This window comes from Melanerpes formicivorus, unplaced genomic scaffold (assembly GCF_026170545.1).
Source record: "Melanerpes formicivorus ecotype bairdi unplaced genomic scaffold, bMelFor1.0.p_v2 SCAF_123, whole genome shotgun sequence".
Classification (NCBI taxonomy): domain Eukaryota; kingdom Metazoa; phylum Chordata; class Aves; order Piciformes; family Picidae; genus Melanerpes; species Melanerpes formicivorus.
In genome coordinates this window covers 777622-796580 of record NW_027142475.1, presented here as the reverse complement: position 1 = coordinate 796580, position 18959 = coordinate 777622, and the positions used below count along the sequence as shown (strand labels likewise).

The 18959-nt window shown below is 59.4% G+C and overlaps 1 long non-coding RNA gene across 3 annotated transcripts; it reads left to right on the top strand.

The window, feature by feature from the left end:
- The first annotated feature begins 316 nt into the window (after positions 1 to 316).
- On the top strand, positions 317 to 13772 carry LOC137456393 (uncharacterized). 3 transcript variants are annotated; one of them, XR_010991023.1, is made up of 5 exons: positions 317 to 421; positions 7272 to 7420; positions 9330 to 9438; positions 10730 to 10783; positions 13134 to 13772. It is a non-coding gene; the product is annotated as an uncharacterized lncRNA (long non-coding RNA). The 3 variants fall into 3 exon arrangements; XR_010991022.1 differs by having other exon boundaries at positions 11105 to 13772; XR_010991024.1 differs by having other exon boundaries at positions 10487 to 10783; positions 11105 to 13772.
- The last annotated feature ends 5187 nt before the right edge of the window (positions 13773 to 18959 follow it).

The window sequence follows — 18959 nt, the reverse complement described above, 5'->3', positions numbered from 1 at the left end:
CTGCTGGGTGTGGGGTGGGGGAGCTTGCCTGGCCCGGGCAGCAGCCTTTCTGCATGCAGAATGCGAGGGCTGTGCTGCACAGAGCAGAGCCAATGCATCCTGAGCACCACCCCAGTGTGCTGTGGGTGTCAGGAGGAGAAGAGGCTGTGGTTGTTTAGGGGTGAAAGCACCTGGTGAGGAGGAGCAGCTGCCCTGCGTTATGGCAGCCTTTAAAATGCTCTTGCCCAGGGCAGGCTGCTTGCAGCAGCACTGAGAGGAGCAGCAGCACCTTCTGGCAGGGCTTACCCAGGCCCCAGAGGCAGAGAGTGTGGGGTGTGGGCACCCATCCCTGTTGTCTCCCTGCTCCTGCCAGCCCTCACCAGCAGAGCTGAGTCTGGGGATGTTCCTGAAGCCTGTTTGGGACCCAGGAGGCTCCTCTAAGGTATGTGCAGTGTTTGCTCTCTTCCTTGCCTGGTGGCACTTGCCAGAGTCAACTTATTCTTCTGGTGCTGCTTCTGTTGCTCCTGGAAGTGGCTCAAGCCTCTGCCAGGGAGAACTCACAGCACCGTTCCCTACCCCTGAGCATCCCTGTGTGCTCTGGGAGGGCTGGGACTGTGTCCAGCCATGGGTTAAAGGTTTCTCTGTCCCCTGGCCAGGGAGGAGAGAGGCTGCAGCTCTGTGGTGGTGTAGATGAAAGCCAAATGGAGCATTTGAGGGCTAATTATCTGCTGCTGAAGGGGGACCACCCTGTGGCTTGGATGGCACAGGAGGAGAGGCCAAACCTGGTGCAAACCTGCTCCAGTGCTGCTGTGGGCAGGCAGAAGCTGCTGAGTGTTGTTGGCATGGCTCCTGCAGGCACTGGGGGCATCTGCTAGCGGTGGAGATCTTCTGAGGAGCAGGGATGCAATTCCACACAGCACTGTGAGGGTCATGCTACAGGGAGCAGTGTGAGGAGGTCACTGGGGGAAGCCTGAGGCACCTCAGGAAACTGTTGCTGCAGAGAGAGAGTTGAGTGCTTTGGGGACTTCAGATGGGACTGGAAGGGACAACCCAGGAGCTTAATTGGCCTAAACCACTGCAGGCTTCAAAGCAGGCTCCCACCTTGCTCTGTGCAGGGGTGTCAGGGGGAGCAGCTCTATGCCCTGCCTGTGCTGTGGGCAGCCTGGGCTGGGCAGCTCATCTCCTGGCCAGCCTCAGCCCTTCCCCTGCTGCCTTTACAGGTTAGCAGGAGCATCATAAAGGCGTCAGGAGGAGTTCAAAGCCCTTCATTAGCCACGGGGCTCAGGTTGCCTTTCCCCTCAGCAGCTGGCTCTGGTGGGGTGGCTCCGCTCCCAAGGAGCGAGCCGGGGCAGGGAGGAGCTGCTGCTTCCCCCTTGCCTCTCCATCACCTCCCAGCTCCTGCTATATAAAGCATCAAGGTCGCATTCTGGGGAAATGTCTCTTTACCAAAGGTGCCATAACAATAATGAAGCAGCAATTTGTTTCAGCAAACTGCCTACAGTAATGAAGCTTAATTATAAGCGTGTTATTAATACTGCTGCTTAAGGTAATTCACTTCAGAGCGGGGTGCAGAACAGTAAACTATAATTTAAACAAGGCTCCAGCCCTCATTTGCATCGCAGGAGCCACGCTGGAGGGAGGCAGACAGAGTGGCTGTGGCTTCCCCTGCCAGGCTCTGGAGCTGCTGCCCTGCTGCCAGGCCCCTTGCTGGTGGCATTGCCACCCTGCTCGCTGTGAGGGGCTGCAGGGAGCCGGCACAGCCCTCTGCCCGGGCACCCCTGGGCAGCTCCTGGCTGTTACAGACCTCACACAGATCCCTGAGAGGAAGGTGATGTGCCCAGGTGGGAGCCTGGCAGGAGCCTGCAGGGGAGCCCCAGGTGCCCCCCACCGTGGGAAGGGATTTTCTACTTCCATTTCTTCCTCTCCATGCTTTTAGGTTATCTCCCTGGCTGCCTGGGCTCCTTGCAGGCTCCCAGTAGGTCCCATCCTGCCTGTCCCCAGCTGTGCTCCTTGGCTCTGGATCCATCCTTTCCAGTTGGAGCATCTCCATCCAGGACCTTTCCCTGCCTGTCAGTGGCACACAGGCTGCTGTGTGACCTCCTTCACTCTTGGCTGCTCTCTTTCCTTTCTTCCCCAGGCCTCCCCATTCCCCTCCTCCATAACAAGCTGCCTTCCTTCACCCAGCTGCAAGCCCTGACATCCTCCTTCCCTGAAGCCCTCATTATTTCTGTTTCTTCCCTGGGCTCTCTCCCCTCAAAGCCTCCTCTCCACTCCCACTCCCTCCAGCAGCAGCTCTGTGAAGCCAGGTGACATGAGCTGATGTTTCTCTTTGCCAGGGATGATGTTCCCTCCAGGAGGACATGGGGTGAGGAGCAGCAGCATCCTCTCTCTCTCTCTCTCTCTCTCTCTCTCTCCATTCCAGCTCCTCTCTGGGGCTTGCTGTCAGAGCTGGACCTCCAAACCCTGGCATGTGGAACTCCTCCATCTGCAGGGGGTTGGGCAGCTCGGTGATGATTGCCCAGCTCACCCTTGTCCCTGCCAGGTGTGGCTCTGCTCTACCTGGTGACAGGGAGGAGGAGGAGGAGATGTGAAGGAGAAGTAAATAGATGGAGCATTTCTTCTTGGGAAGGGGAGGGAAGGAGGAAGGAAAAAAGCCAACCTCCTCCTCCATCACTGTTCCACTTGACTGCAGCCTCCCGCAGGCTGTTTCATCTCATATTATCTAAGCTCCAAGGGGGTGTCCAATTTGAGGAACAATAACTATAAAGTCATTTGCGGCCCCCCGCCGGGGCACAGCACATGATAGCCTGTGTAAAGCTGCAAACAGCCTTGATGGCCCCTTCTGCCCAGCTGCTCGGGCGGCAGCGCGGCGCTGGGGCTGAGCTGGCTCCTTGGCGGAGCGGGGACAGAGCCCGGGGCCGCGGGACCTGCTGCGCAGCCGCCGGCGCTTGTCATGCCGAGGGCAGTGTGAGGGCAAGGCTGGCACCTCCCGCACCCCCGCCGCGCCGGAGGGAAGGTCACCGGGGCCGCCGCGCCGGCTGCCATGGACCTGATGAGCACTTACCCCCTGCCAGCTGCAGCCCTGCTCTGCACCAGCGTTTCCCTTCCCATTTCCTGCTGCCGTCGGTGCAGCTCCGCAGAGGTGACAGCCGCGATGAGGCTGCTCCTGCCTGCCGAGCTGGACCAGGCAGCGGGGGAAACGCGACAGCGCCGTGTCCTGCCCTCAGGAATGCGCTGAAGGGCTTCCTGCTCCATGCTTAGCACCCCAGCGTGGATGGGGAGGGGGCTGCCGTGTCCGTGTGGGCCAGGCTGGGTGCAGGGATGCGACCCTGCTGCAGCTGCTGGACCCAGCCTGCAGCTACCCTCCCAAGGAAAGCTCTTCCTCGCCTCTACAGCGCTGATTCGCCTCGAGGTTTTCAGCCTCTTTCTCCCGTGTGCAGAGGTTTTAAATACCATTTGTGGACCATGCCCAGGCTGAGCTAATGGGGGCCCTCAGCAGGGGCTGTGCTCCAACAGCATGCACCGAGTGGCCTTTGCCTTGGAATCCTCAGCAGCAGGCTGAGCACAGCCCAGCAGGACCTGGGACCATCTCCAGTGTGGCTGCTGCCAGCCTTGCTCGGTGGCTGTGGGCTGCTGGAGGCAGGAGTGATAGGATGAGAGGAAATGGCCTGGAAATGTGCCAGGGGAGGGCTAGGTTGGAGATGAGGAAAAGTTTCTTTGCTGCAAGAGTGGTCAGGGACTGGCAGAGGCTGCCCAGGGAGGTGGAGCAGTCCCCACCCCTGGAGGTGTTCAGGTGTGGCCACAGTGCTGCTGTGTTGGTGGCTGGGCTGGGTCATCTTAGAGGTATTTTTTCCCCAAGCCAAAGAGTTGTATGGTTCTGCCTTTGGAGGGGGCTGTGGGAGATGCCCACCACCCCTCAGGAGCTCAGCCTTGGCTGCCACTCTCCCAGCACAGCTCTGCTGCTGGTCCCGTGGGCGCTGCTGGCTTCTGCCAGGCTTGTGCTCAGCCTGCTGCCTGCTCCGACAGCACACTTCAGAGCTGCGCTCCTGAACTACAGCCTTAATCCCTGATAAGAGACTTGATCTCAGCAGGAGAGAGTCAACTGGCAAACACTGAGAGGGATATAAAGCAGCCCAGCAGGACAGAATGCATTACCTGGAGATTATTTTAAGAGAAGCAAGGGAGGGGGAGGAGGAGGGAGGGGGGAAGGAGCAGCCAGGCTCTGAGCTTCCCTGGGCAGCTGAGTCACCTTGGGGAGCACCTGGGGCTTCCCGAGCCCCCTGCTTGCACTGCCTTTGAGGTGACAGCAAGTGCAGGACCTGGCTGGGCCGTGGTGGAGGATGAGCTGGAAGGGGCTGTGAGCTCTCCTCTGGAAGGTGGCTGGGCTGAGTGTGGGGAGAACAACCAACAATGGCCCAGCTCCTGCATGGGGCTGAGAACAAAGCCTCCTGCAGACAGACATTTGCTGGGGCTGCTCAGAGAATCAATTGAGTCAAAAGGAGGAACTGGATGACATTTTTTATGGATGTTCTACATGATTCAATAGTGGGGGACAAGGAGGAACCTATTACAGTAATTAACTTGCTGCACATCAAAGCAAACCTGCTAAAGAGGATTGTGTGTGTGTGCAGTGCTGCTATTCAGGGCAGGAAGAAAAGGGAGCAGATGGGGGGAATAAGTGCACCCTCCCTGCTCTCACTTCCCTGCAGCTGGAAGTGTCTCCCTGCAGGGGTTTTACACCATGGGCTGGCTGTCTCTAGGTCCACTGGGAGCTCCCCAGAGCCTCTTGCCAGCACCTCTGGCCTTAAACACCATGAGGAGTCCCCGTGGTGGGCATGTGCAGAGCATCCTGGGCTGTGCAGAGCATCCTGGGCTGTGCAGAGCAGATGCAGCCAGCCTGGGTCTGGTTAAACCTGAGCTTGAGGTGGGGAGGAAAAGTAGTCAGCAGGGACTCAGGGAGAGCAGAAGCTTTAATTGGGTTTCATCTATGAGTTAATCAGGAAGTATTTTGGTGACAATGAGGTCAAAGCCTCTGGCATCTCTGTGAAGCAGCCATCCATCATTAGCCCTACCTGGGCCTGCAGAGTGGGGTTTATGAGTTTCCAAGCAGTGAGGAAGCCCTGCTCAGAAATTAAGGTGAAAGGCAGGCTGCAGACCGTGGGGGGAAGGCTGTCAGCTGTGATTGATGGCCAGGAGCAGGGCAGAGCAGCTGTTTATGGGGTCCAGCAAGGCTGGGAAACCTTTGTCTGTCTGCAGCAGCTGGGCCTGGAATGAGCTGACACCGAGGGCTGGCCCTGAGAGGGCTGCCTGGGGGCTCTGGGCATGAGGTGGATGTGATGCTCCATGGCCAGATGCAGCAGGAGCACCCAGAGGGGCTGCTGTGGGTGCCCTACCCCCTGCCCCATGCAGCACCACCCTCTGCCCTCGCAGGGAGGAGGGCTGGGCTCTGGGCAGGGTGTGAAAGGTGGGCAGCAGCATGGCAGGCTCCCAGCCATGTGCCAGCCTGCTGGCTCACTGCAGGCAGCTCTAACCTCATTGCTGCAGTGCAAACAGCATCTTCCCCGAGCTGCTGAGCTCTCCTGCCAGCCCCAAGGAGCATTTCCTGCAGGGCTCTGCCCAAACATGTTTCAATCTTGAAGCTCTGGCACCTGGTGGTATTCTGGAGATGGGGAAATTTCTCCTGTCCCTTTGGGGCTGGGGCTTGGGCAGAGCCTGGCATGGATGGGACAGTCCCTGGCAGCTCTGTGCAGGACACACAGAGCTGGAGAAGCTTCAACAGCTTCTCCTCAAAGGCTAACTTGGAGCTACAGGAGGGGATGGAGCTGGGTGAGGAGGGCTCCTCGTAGGCAGAAAAGGAGTGAGGGAAGCAGAGGTGAGCTGCAGAGGAGCTGAGGGAATAGCCCTCTGCAGTCAGAGGTGAGGGCAGGCAGGCTTTGCTTTCAGGCAGCCCTGGGAGGAGCCTGCAGAGCTCGCTGGGAGCGTCCCTGGCTCAGGTAGCTGAGGTCCTCCTGGCTAAAACAAACACTCAGCTGTGTCCCTGCGAGAGGCCAGGCAGGCAGGAGCCCTTCTCTTTTAATTAGCTGCTGTGGAGGCTGCTCAGCAGCAAATGTATGGAGCTGCCAGGCACACTGGGTACACCCCTCCTCTAGGTTAAGTGGTAATTACTCCTAATTAGGAGCAAATAAATATTTTATATGCTTTTGACTAGCACAAGTGACCAGAGGAGAGCCAGAAGTGCTGCAGAACCTCTCCTTGCTGCCTGCAGCAGGCATTCAGGCTGCTGCAAAAGGCTGATCTGCAGCCAGGGTTTGCTTTCTCTCACCCCCAGCCTGCAGAGCTAATGAGGGGAGAGCTTCCCTGGTCAGCCTCAGGAGGCCTTCAGCATCTTGTGGAGAGCCAGGAGTCGAGATGGGAGAGCTGAGCCTGCAAGAATGTGAGGGGAGAGCTGCTGGTATGGGGCAGAGGCCCTCAGAGGCTCCCCCATGCCATGGCTGTTGGCTGGCCAAGCTCTCTGAAAGGATGGTGCCTGAGGAGGATGAGGGGGAAGGAGGAGGAGCCTTCCTCAGGGCTGGTGGGGGTGGACCTGTTGGGTTCTGGCTATCCCTACCCACCACTGCCTTTGCTGCTCATGCAAAGGGAAATAACTTCCATGGCAGAGCTTTGTCACTAAATTAATTACCAAGGGGATGGGGAAGACCTCTTTGGTCAGATGGCCTCAGGCACTGGCCTGCAATGAGCTCTGCAGCACTGGCAAGCCTGGCCAGGGAGCAGAGCAAGTAAGGATGTGGAAGGCTGTGCTGGTGCCTTTGCCCAGCAGAGCTTCCCAGGGGTGAGCTTTGAGGCTGCAGAGTCAAATGAACTCTCTCCCTCCTCCGAGCTGCCTCCTGGGTGGTGATGGCAGCTGTGGTGGGGTGAGGAGCAGGGCAGGCCCTGGTCACCATGGCTGCTCCAGCCAAGGCAGGCAGGGAGCAGCTCCAAACCACTCCTGTGACTCAGCTGCCTCCCTCCAGGTGTCCTCTGCAGGCTGCTCTCCCTGACTTGATGGAGATCTCGCAATGTTAATTGCATGGAGAAGGGCTGCAGAGGGGGAGAGCAGGAACTCAGGTGTAGGAGGCTGCTGTCTGTGAGTGAAGCTTTGCATTACCAGGGTGTAAAACAGGAAGGGCAGTAGGTAAGGACTGCACTGCTTAATTGAACTCTGTCCTCTGGGGCTCTTCCCCCTCCTTTAATGAGTGAGGGGGAGCTGGACTCGCTCCTGGACTCGCTCCTGGAATCCACCTTTCCGCTCCCAGGTCTGCAGTGAAGAGGAGGAAGAGGAGACACCACTGCCTGGCCTGAGGCAGCCAGGGGACATCCCCTGGCTGTGTGCAGCTGGAGTGGGGCTGGTACCCCCCGTTTGGTACCCAGCATCTCACCATGTGCTACCCATCCTCTGCCCCAGGTAGGAGAGCTGTGCCAGCCCTGGCACGGGGCGATGCCCAGAGAGGTTCTGGCAGCGTGGGCACCCCCCCCCACTATCTGACCAGGCTGCAGGTGCTGCTCCTGAGCCTGGCTGCACCCCCAAAGCTGCTCCTCAGCCCGGGCCCCTCAGCCCAGCCCTGCTGCCCAAGGTGAGATGAGAAGGCCACCCTCGCCCCGAAATCGCTGGGGAGCCTTGGGGTCGCCTGCCTGGGGAGCGCTCACCGCGAGGCTGCTGCAGCGAAAGCCAAAGCAGAGCCCCCGGGGCTGGCCCCGAGAGCATCAATCACCTTCCAGCCCGCCTCAGCCTCCTCCCCCTCTCGGTGCTCCATCGATCGGTGCCGGCCCTGACTCTCCCCTGCACCAGAGAGCAGGCAGCCGAGGAGGAGGCAGCCGCTGGGCTGCACTGGGCCGAGCTGAGCCGAGCCACCCCGGCCTGGGCAGCAGGCAGTGCTGCAGGCTCCCAGCCCTGCTCCCTGGCTGCTTTCCTGAGCAGGAAATTGTTGGTTTTTCCAGGAAGGAAATGTGCTTGGGTTTGCTGATGGATTTGTTTGTTTTGGCACTGGCTTTGGAAGCCCTCCAGGGAGGTTGGCTAAATAAAAAGCTAATGAAGTGCTGGTGTTTGCCTTTGCCCTGGCTGCACAGCCTGGGCTGGGAGCCTCTCCTCCCTCTTTGTCCAGGCCATACTGGGCTTGCACCTCACAATTTGCTTTGGGTCTTTACCTGCTGGACCTGAGCCCTCCCGCTGGTGCTCAGCCTGGGCTCAAACCCCCAAGTCCCCAGGCAAAAGCTGTTGCCAATAAAATGCCACCCATGATTGCATGGCCATGGAGTGCCCCCCTTGCAGGAGAGCAGCCTCTGCTCTCTTCCTCTAGATGTGCAGAGCTGGGACCTGCTCCTTGTGTGCTGGGATAGACCTTGCTGGGAGGAAGCTCTTCCCCATGAGGGTGGTGAGAGACTGGCACAGGCTGCCCAGGGAGGTGGTGGAAGCCTCATCCCTGGAGGTTTTAAAGGCCAGGCTGGATGGCTGTGAGCAACCTGCTGTGGTGTGAGGTGTCCCTGTCCATGGCAGGGGGTTGGAGCTGGCTGAGCCTTGAGGTCCCTTCCAGCCCTGAGGATTCTGTGATTCCCACCACAGACTGGGCCAGCAGAGCAGGTAAGGAGCTGCTGGAAGAAGTTCCAGTAATCCCAGGCAGCCCTGCACCCAGTTCTCTGCCTCTCCCTGCACTGGAGGAGCCTCCAGCTTCAGAGCTGCTGCTGCCTCTCAGGGCCAGGCTCTGCTGCCCCCCCAGCCAGGTCCTGTGCTCGTAAATCTGAGCCTGAGTGATTTAACAACTGCTTTGCCTTCCCTGCTGGCCCAGCAGCCTGCAGAGCCCAGCCACAAATCACCCACCTGAGGGGCTGCTTCCAGCTGCAGCACAGGGATGGGGACAAAAGGGATGGAAGTGCAAACCCACCAGAAGATCCCTGGGCTGGGAGTGAGCTGGGCCAGCTGCACCACCCTGAAACCACAGGGCTGAGCTCTGGGATGCTGCTCTGGGAGCAGTTTGTTTTGGCTCCAGCAGCATATTCTGCACAAAATAGCTCCTGGCCCTTCCAGTCACTGCAGTTGAACCCCAAATCCCCTGTGGCCTGAGCTGCTGACCCTGTGGGGCTGTGGAAGCAGCAGGGGTCAGGGGCGATGCCAGTGCTGGGCTCTGGCTGCCTGCTGCTGCTGCCCATTTGCTGCCACGTCCTTGGAAAACCCTGGGAGCCTGCTTGAGATCCTCCCCTGGGTACCCCCCGAAGGATTGCTCAGGATGGAGCTGGAATAATCACCACAGGCCCAAGATAAAAACAATAATAATCAAAGACTAATCCTAAAACCTCTCCTTTAATCTTTGTGCTTCCAGACGCAGTCTCCCTTTCATCCAGGACTTTGCTGTGCTCTGGTGAGCCTCTGGCTGCAGAGCCACGAGGCTGGAAGGGGGGGAAGGAAGAACAGATTAAACTAATGAGCAGGTAAGCAGGTTGATGATTGTGTCTGATCCTTCCTCCTAATTTCCCTGAGCCAATCTGGGAGGCAGAGCCCACTGCTAACTTTCCAGCAGCCTCTGGGATCTGTTCCCTCCCTCACACCCCCAGTCTGGAGCAGCAGAGGGAGGGTGGCAGGGAGGGAAATAAAGAAATGGATGCTCTGAGCTCCTGGCAATTAAAGATGTCCTGTGCCATAATGAGGCCACACAACAGCAGCAGCAGCACCCAGCATGGGTGCAGCAAATCAGCTTGGGCCCAGCTGGACTGAATGGTCTGAGAGAGCAGCCCACTCGGCAGAGCCTGAGGAGAGGATCCTTGCCAGCCCCAAGGAGGTGAGGATCTGGTGCTGGGGAAGAGCTGTGGCCTTGCTCCACAGGCTGGGGAAAGCCTGCAGTGCCTCAGAAGGGAGGGGTGGGCAGGGCCCCAAATGTGGGAGAGATGCAAAGCATCTGAGCTCTTCGGAGCCCTCCCCTCCTCCCTCCCTGCCCTGCGGTCCCAGCAGGCACTGCCTGTCCTTGCACAGCCCCTGCCCGGGGGGACGATGAGCAAACACTTCACAAACCATCTCCCCAGAGGGCAGCTCAGCCCCAGGCAGGTGGGGCCATAGATCCTCCAGCCCCATCCAGACAAGAGGAGAGCACTCCCTGCTCTCCAGGAGCTTTGCTCAGGACTGAGTGATGGCCTCGGCAGGAGAGCCTGAGGGAGCTGTCCTGCTCCTGCAGCCCCTGCATCCTGCAGCCCCTGCGCTGGCCTGGCCTCTGCTCCGTGGGTAGATCATCCCTCTGAGCTTCAGGGGCAGCAGGAGAACCCCAGCTGGGCTCTGCTTTGCCATGAGCAGTTCCAGGAGGATCTCCACTGGCTCCGGCTCTGCTCGCGCCCCGGGCTCCGGCTCTGCTCGCGCCCCGGGCTCCGGCTCTGCTCGCGCCCCGGGCTCCGGCTCTGCTCGCGCCCCGGGCTCAGGACCTGCTCCCCCAAACTTCTCTTTCTAATGATGTTTGTTCCCAAGCTGTTTTCCTGCGTTGTTTCTTCCTAGCTGCTGGTCCCTTCAAGCTAATTAGTGCCTTGGTGGTGGCTCCTTGGACGGCAGGGATGGCATTCCCCTGACCCTGGCTTTGGGGTCTGTCCCTCACACCCTGTAAGGTTCTGTCTGACACATTCCCTCATTTCATCTTCACCTGCTGGAGCTGCCTGGACTCCTCTGAAGTGTTGCTGCTGCCTCTGAAGTGGAAAAGCTTTTCAATTAAGAAACTTTTTTTTTTCCCCTCTTTTTTTTTAGGGCTCATTAAAAGAGAGAGAGAAAGAGAGAAGGTTTTTGTCTCCTCTTTGTTGGGTAATTATTATTAATGGCCTTTCTCTCTGGCAGAGGTTTGTGAGGCTGGCAGGGCAGGGGGATGCAGGCAGGCTCTTGGGGGGGTGGAACTGGAAGTGACTGAGAATGATGTCCCTGAGCTCTTTCATTAGCAGCAGCACAGAGCTGAGGGAGCACAGGATGGGGACACTGCCAGGTGTGATCCACACCTCCCAGCAGCTCCTGCCGACAGCTGCACTGCTGCAGGGCACCGTGGGGCTGTGTGCAGGGCAGGAGCTCAGCACTGGCTGTGGGACAAGGCTGCTCCTGTCTCCATCTCCTCCTCCTTATCCCTGGGAACAGGCACCTTCCCTTCCCGTGGAAAGCTGCTGGTCCCTGTGAGCACACCGAGGGAAACTCCCAGCGACTGCATTGAGTCTGCACCAGGCAGCAACTCTGTGCTCTCTCCCTCCTCTCCCAGAGCACCAAACGTCTCCAGCTCATCACTGAACCTGACCCACTTCTGTACCCAGAGCCTCTGCTGCTGCTGGGAAGCTCTTGACACTGCAGCAGTCCTGGATGGTCAGAGCCTCCTGCATCCACTGGGACAACACAGGGGGCTGCTGGTGGAGGTGCTCTGGGCAGAGGCTGCCCCAGCACAGCCTGCTCTGGAGCACTGAGGGCTTGCTGGCTCTGCTGGAGCAGAAAGCAGAAAATGGGACACGTCCCCAGGAAGCCAAACTCTGCACCTCAGCCTCGCAGGGAGGCTCAGGCTGAGCAGGTTGCTGTGTACTGCAGCCGTGGGAAATCCCTCTGCCCCTGGAAAGCAGGAGCTGAACAGAGTGGAAGAGCTCAGCAGTGGCTCTCTGTGGAGCAGCAGAAGCAGGCTGGAGGCTGCTCAGGAGGGATGTGCTGTTTGCTCTTCTGGTGACCCCGTGGTTTTGTTCCCCTTTGAAGAAATCCATTGCTGAGCCAAGTCTGTTGCTGGCTGCACTTACAGGAGCTGGGCTCCTCCCACGGCCCTGTGCTGCCGGAGGATTAAAGGCAGCAGCAGCCAGGGGCTCCTCAGTGGGCACATCTGCGCAGCCTTCCCTTCCCTCAGCTCTTGCCTGGTCATGCATCGAACCCCCAGCAGCAGCTTAACGTGGGGCTCCCCCTGCCCACCCTGCACCACTTCTCTCTGCTGGGCAATCCTGGCTCAGGCTCTCTGCAGAAGCAGGCAGGAAAGCAGCCACAGCTCCTCCACTCCAGGCTGCTTTGCTGCAAGTGTCAGCCAGAGCCCTGCGGCAGTACTTGGGGGCTGTGATCTCTTCACCGGGAGCTGAGGCGCTGGAGAAGGAGGGAGAGGCCTTTTGCTGACCCCACCAAACGTTCTCATTATCCTCCAGGGGTGGGCAGACACCCACACGGATAAACACTTGCCTAATGGTCAGGGCTGCGCCTCAGGCGCGGTGCCTCCCCGCCGGCACCGATTGTCCTCCTTGTCTCTGCCCCTTGCAGCGTGAGGAACGATTTGGGTCCAGCTCGGATTCCCCCTCCGCACTCCCCCTAAGGCAGGGATGAGTCATGAGACAGGCTGGGCAGGGGGGGCAGCCTGGCCAAGCGCCACCCCTCCCTACCTGTGCCATCCCCAGCAGCCTCTCCAGAGCGATTTTCCCCCCAGGTGCCTTTGCTCAGCCAAAGCCACTTTGTTTCCTGTGGCAGGAGCAAGATCTCCTTCCCCATGCTGCTGGAGCAAGAGAAGGCTTGATGCAACTAGAAGGCAACTCAAGGCAGTGCCAGAGCATCACTCTGATTGCCTGGGCATGGCTGGAGGGGATTTTCCAGCAATAATCTGGGAAGGACTGGAAACAGGACCCTGTGACCGGGCTGCTAGACCAGGAGCTGGCCAGGCCTGCAGCTGGATGCATGTCCCACGTGCTGGGGCCTGGTTTGAGGGAGGGATTTCTGCTCACCCCTTGAAACTCAGTATTGGAGCAGAAAAGGATTTGATACTTTTTCCTTGCTCCATTGAATCCCAAGTCCTCAGCTGAGAGTCAGCCTCCCCAGCCCATCATTCCAGGCAGCAAAGGCCTCTTCTGCCCACACCCAAGAGGGAGCAGCAGGATGAAGTCTTCCATCACCTCAGGTGTTCACTCAACAGGTCAGAAGAGTTTAGAGGCAGCCTCCACTGACCAGAGGCCACAGAGCCTCTCACCAGCCTCAGAACTGCAGGAGCACAGAAGCCTAACAGATGTGTGGCAGGGAGAGGAAGGCAGATGAAGACCTCAGGCCCTGGCAAGAGCCAGGAGGTTCTGATAGATAGAAAGGGAAAACAAACAGCAAGAGGGTTGCTGCTAATGTGATCTGGTAGCAAAATTCCTTCTCCAGCCCAGGTCTGTCTCCCTCACAGGACCCTGCAGCCGGGTGGCTGGGAGCTGCTGGTGCCACAGCAGCGGCGGAGGCTTTGCCTCCTGCCGGGAGCAGGCGCTGGCCGTTTGGGGACAGCAATTAGCAGAGCGATCGGGAAACATCCAGCAGGAGCCCTTTGCGCTGCTCGGCGGCAGCCCTGGAACTCGGCAGCAGCGCTCCCCGAGCCGGGGCAAAGCCTCGGAGCGGCAGGACGAGCCAGCTGTCACCTCCGAGGCTTCCTTCCCCCCGGGGAAATGACTAAGCAGAGCCAGCTACCTGGAGGTTCGTCAGGAAGGAATCCAAACAAAGCCCCAGCAACCCCCCCTGCAGAAATTATCTCGGCGAGTTAATGAGGGAAGGAGGCTGCGGGCTCCAGCTGGGTGAGAGAAACCTTCCAGCTGCGTTCTCCAGCAGCCTCCCAGCGCTCCGGAGCTATTAAAAATCCTGCCCCAGGGAGGGGGCCTCCCTCTCTGCTCCCAGCTCCCGGCGCCCAGATGATGACTCTGAGCTTTTCTGAGGCGTTTTTCATTTCGGTAAAGAAAGCAGATTTATAAAAAACAATAACCCCTCCCTCCCCCTGACTTAGCTTCCCTGCAGGATCTTTCTGCCTCTCTATTTTTCAGCTGCAACTGCAATAAAATCGAACAGCAATTTCCCATGCTTAAAGGATGTGTTTCATAGAACCTCAGAATTGTTTGGGTTGGAAAAGCCTTCTAAGGATTAAGCCCAGCCTCCAGCCCAGCCCCAGCGTGGCCACAGGCTGCTTGGGCACCCCCAGGGCTGGGGACTCCACCACCTTCCTGGGCAGCCTGTCGCAGTGCCTCCTGTCGGGGTGCCTTGCACTCACCAAGGCGCAGCCAGCAGCTCCTGCACGGCACAGAGCACTTTCAGCAGCGAAATGGGAAGGGTCTGGGGTGATGGACCCTACCCTGTGCACCCCTCAGCCTCTGTGCTGGGGTTTAAGCCCGACCCCTGGCTTCTGGGGCTGCAGGAGCCACGTCTGCTGCCTGCTCTTGTGCTGCCTTTGCCGTGCTGGCAGGGGTGGGAAGCAGAGCAGTGAACCAGGGCCAGCAAAGCCTCTTGTGCAGCAGCTCTGAGCCCAGCAAAGCTGCCACTAGCAGAGCATCCTGCTCCTGCGAGGGGCTTTGGTGAGGCTGTTGCAGAGGCGGTGTCGGGAACACGACCTTGTCCCCGCTGAGGACACAGCGGCCTGGCCGGAGGAGCAGGTGGGAGAGGCAAGGGGAGGGAGAGGCTGGCTGGGGACAGAGCTGTCTGCTGCAGCACACAGGACCCCAGACAGCAGAAAGAGATGAAAAGCTGGCACTTGGCCACTGCAAGGACGCCGGGGGAGGAGGAGAAGAGATCAGCTGCACTTAGTGGAAGTGAGGGCTGCCTGTCAGCTGCCAGACTGTACAGGAGCCCTGCTGCAGCCAAGGGAGAGCAAAGAGCCTCTGAGGCTGGAGATCTCCATGAGCAGTTCAAAGCCCTTGTGCCAAGGGCTGTCTCCATGCTGGGGCACAGTCTTGTGCCCCCTGAGAACCCACCCAGCCCCCTGACTTGAAGTTGGAGACAAGCCCTAGTTGCAGAGCGAGGGCAGAGCCTGGCTGGGGCATTGCTCTGGTGCTGCAGGGCACAGGCCTGGCTCTGCCTCTCCCCAGGGACCTTCTCCCATTGCTGTGCTCAGCTAAGCTCCCCGGGACACATCCTGGGCTCTTGGAGGTGAAGGGCATGAACTGGGCAGCTCAGTGCTGGGTTTCCTACTAACAGCATCTCCCTGCCCTGCCAGCAGGGTCTGGCCACGGCGAGCTGCAGGAGTTCTGAGCTGCCCTCCTCTGGGTCTGGGCTGCACACAGGTGGCAGCAGAGTCCAGGGCCAGGTTCTTCCCCCAAAGCCAAGGTCTGTCCCTAAAGCTCTGCCCTTCTCAGGCATTTGCAAACACACCTCTGGCAAGGGTGGGGAGTGGAGCCCCATGTCCCTTGGTGGCAGCAGCAGCTAATGCTCATTAGCTGGTCCCACCTAACCTGTTGGGCTGTAAATCGCTTCCTGCTGAGCACCCATAGCACACAGAGTGGAGGTAACTTTCCTCCGGAGAGCCAATTAGTGCAAATCTAGAGCCACTAATTACTGCCTGATAAGATCCTGGCTGCTGGTATCTCTGGGCAGATAAAGGCACCAGGAAGCGACCTCTTACAGCAAGGACAGCGATGGTTACAGCCTCACCCCCGGCCTCCAGCACCTTTGGGGAGGTCAGGGTTGGGCACCCTGCTGGTGCCACAGCTCCAGGGGCTGCAGCTGCCCGTGCAGGGCATGGATGTTGTCCCAGGACATGGATTGTGTCCCGGGACAGCTCCTCTCTGCCTGAGCCTCTGCCCAGAGATGGGCATCTCCTCCCTGGCTTGCAGAGCTCCCTTTCAGACCTGCTGCTGCTGGGCAAACCTCAGCAGGCAGGGGCTGATCTGCCAGGGTTTAGCCCCCTGCCTGGTGGCACTGGGGGCTCAGGCCTGAGGTGTGTGGTTGGAGTGATTTGTTCAGAATTGGAAGCTGTAGAACGCTGGGGACAGAGCAGTAAAGGATCCTAAACCTCCCAGCCAGTTCTGGTTGTTAATGGCTGCCTGTAGCTTCATTACCTCATCAGTGCCATTAAACAGTGCAGTAACGAGCTGGGATTTAATGATGACATGGGAAGAAGGAACTGGGCTGGCAGTGTAACTGATATCCCTTCATGGAGTCAGAAGGGACCAGGATGGAGATCAAATTGCTGCCCAGTAAAATCAGGGAAAGAAAGAAACAAGAATCAAAGCTGCAGCAGCAGCAGCTCTGCAGGGTGGCACTGCCCACAGCCTCTGATGCCCTGTGCAGGGCATGGGGCACGGGCACAGGCTCCCCCAAAAGGGACAGGGACCCAATGGGTGCAGCCAAGCTGAGGAGGGGGAGAGGCTGTGTGCTACCCACTGCCCCAACCCTTGGTGCTGGGAGGGAGGAGCAGGCTGGGCAGCGTGGGGCTGATGCCCTGTACCCCGTGGGACATGGGCACAGCCCTCTCTTCTCCTGCTCTCCTGACTCTCCGTGGCAGTGCAGGGTGTGTTTGCTCTGCTGGTGTAGATCAGCACAGCCTGTTTGCTCTGGAGGTGTTGGAGCACCTGCCCAGATTGCCTCTCTGTTGACCAGGAGCAAACAGTCCGGTGGCAGCGGAGTGCCTGGCAGCCAGCCGTGTTTGCAGAGGCAATCCAGGCCTGCAGAGCTGTGCTCAGAGCCAAGGGGAAATGCTGCTGCTGCTGCTGCTTCCTCTTCTGCCCCCTGATGAACTCCAGCAGCATCCCCAGGCAGCTGGAGGTGGGAGGGAGGGAGGGAGGGATGCTGCTGGGCAGTGCATGATGAGCTGTCTCCAACGTGGACCACCTCAGGTGGAGTGGGAGGCTCTGCCGGGAAGGAGGGAGCTGTTCCCACACTGCACCAGCTTCAGGGCTTGGCCCTACAAGACTCAAGTTTCTGGAGATCATCCCCACCTCTGGCCAGCCCCTTGTGCTGCTGAGTCATCAGGAGGCACAGTTAATTAGCAAAGAGGCTTTCAGCTGCTTGCCCAGCTCCTGAGCTTCTCCCTGGCCAGATCAAGCCTGGGATTGCCACAGCCTCCTGCTCCGGGCTGGGGCTGCTCCCAGGGTGCCAGCAGTGTCCAGGCAAAGAGGCTGGGAGCAGCTTCCCAGTACCTGAAGAGGATTACAGGAGAGCTGGAAAGGGACTTTTGACAAGGGCTGGGAGGGACAGGATGAGAGACAATGGCTTTGAGCTGGGAGAGAGGAGGCTGAGACTGGAGATGAGGGAGAAATTCTTGAGAGGGAGGGTGGGGAGCCCCTGGCACAGGCTGCCCAGGGAGGCTGTGGATGTGCCCTTCCTGGAGGTGTTCAAGGCCAGGCTGGATGAGGCCTTGAGCAAGCTGGGCTGGTGGGAGGGGTCCCTGCCCATGGCAGGGGGCTGGAAGTGGAAGAGTTTGAAGGTCCCTTCCAACCCATGCTGTGATTCTATGACATTGCAGTGGGCTGCAGTTCCCTTTCTCTGCCACTCCCTGTGGCCACCTTCCAGCCTCCCACCTGTGGGACCCTCCAGAGGCCACACTCAGGCCTTCCCAGCAGACACCACCACATTTTTCCCCTTTAAACCCAGCTGAGATCACTGCCTGCTGCCAGCTCAGCCTCCTCCCCTGTGCCAAGCAGGCACCTGCAGAAATAGCTCTGCTGCTCTCTGGGGAGCAGGGCTGGGAGCACCCCGAGGCCTGGGGGTGTCAGCTGGGGGGTGTGTGCTCTTAGCCCTGGTACTGCTGCCAGCTCCCTTGGCAGGAGGGGTGGTGAGGGCAGCAGCCCCCCCCCCAGCCCCCCGCTCCCCCAGGATATAATCTCCCCCTGCCTGCCTCTCCCCGCAGCGCGGCGGGGCCGCGGGCGGCAGTGAGTGATGCGAGGGGCTGCCGGGCTGCACGGCGATGCTGAAAGGGGTCGCGACTCCCTAAGTGCTCGTCAGGATGAGGGATGACAGCCCCCGACAACGCCGCGCTTCCCTCCTCCCGCACCGCTAATGAGTGCTCGGGCGGCCGGGGCCGCCGCTGCCGCTCTCGCTGGTTCCCCTCCCTTGTTTCTCTCTCTGTTTATTTGCCTAATTAATTTATTTATTTTAGGTCTCTCCCCCTCGCTGGCCTTTCCCTGCCTCCCCTCTGGCTTCTGCAGCTATTTGTGTTGGATCCCGCGCAGTTAGAGAGCTGAAAATTTAATTAGGTGCTTGGATGCGACCCGAACGCTGAGCCTCTGCCTGGGGGGAGCCTGCCACAGCCTCCAGACGCTTGGCAGCGGGCAGGGGACAGAGGACCATTGCCCTGTTCCCGAGGTGCAGCGTGCAGCCCCCTCCACCAGCACCAGAAAACCTCTTTTGTGCCCAGAGGAGGAACTGGGAGGCGACTGGAAGGGTGTTTGTCAGGAACAGCCTCTCCCCAGCTGCCATTTCGCTGCTGAGCTGCTGGCACTGGGCTGGCAGCGATGGATGGATCTGCAGCTTCCAGCCACAGACAGGAGAGGGGGAAGATGCTGGCCAGTGCTGCCAGCTCCTCGGATGCTCCTCGGGCGAGGCAGAGGTGGGTGCCTGGGCGCTGCTGCGGTGGCTGCAGGGAAAGCCCTCGCAGCAGGCTGAGGGGAGGAAGCAGAGATCTCCCCAGACCTGGGCTGCCCTTCGCTGAGGTTTTGTTTTCCTGCCTTGCTTCTGCGCCTTTCAGAGCCTTCAGCTGGCTTTGAAGGAGTCACTGTGGGGACGCTGAACCCCGCCCCCTCGGTGGCATCTTCCCCTGGTCTGCAGCGACACAAGGCAGCGATTTGCTGTGGTCAGAGGTGTGACAGAGGGTCCCTCACGATGCCACCCGGCTGCTCAGAGCCACCTGCACAGCACTTGCTCTCCACTGCCAGCAGGCACGTCGGGGCTTCTTCCTTCCCTGCTCTAGGGGAGAGATCCTCTCGGGCTGTTAGGTCCTTGCCTTTTTTGATGTTTGGTTGTTTGTCGCTTGGGTTTTTTCCCCCTCCTCCTCATTACCACCCACCAGGACTTGTCCTGCCTTCATTCATGACGTGAGCTCATAGCACAGGCGCTGGATACCAGCAGGGAGCTGCAGAGCAGACGAGGTGGGTGTGGGAGGGATGCAGAGGTACCCATCGCCTCCCCATCCATCACCCCTGGCTCCAAGGTGGCCCCAGAACTGTCAGGGGCCAGGAGACCACATCACCCCCTCCCCCCCTCGTTCAACCGATCCACGCACCACAAAGTGCCAGCATCAGCAGAGGAAGGCTGGGAAACG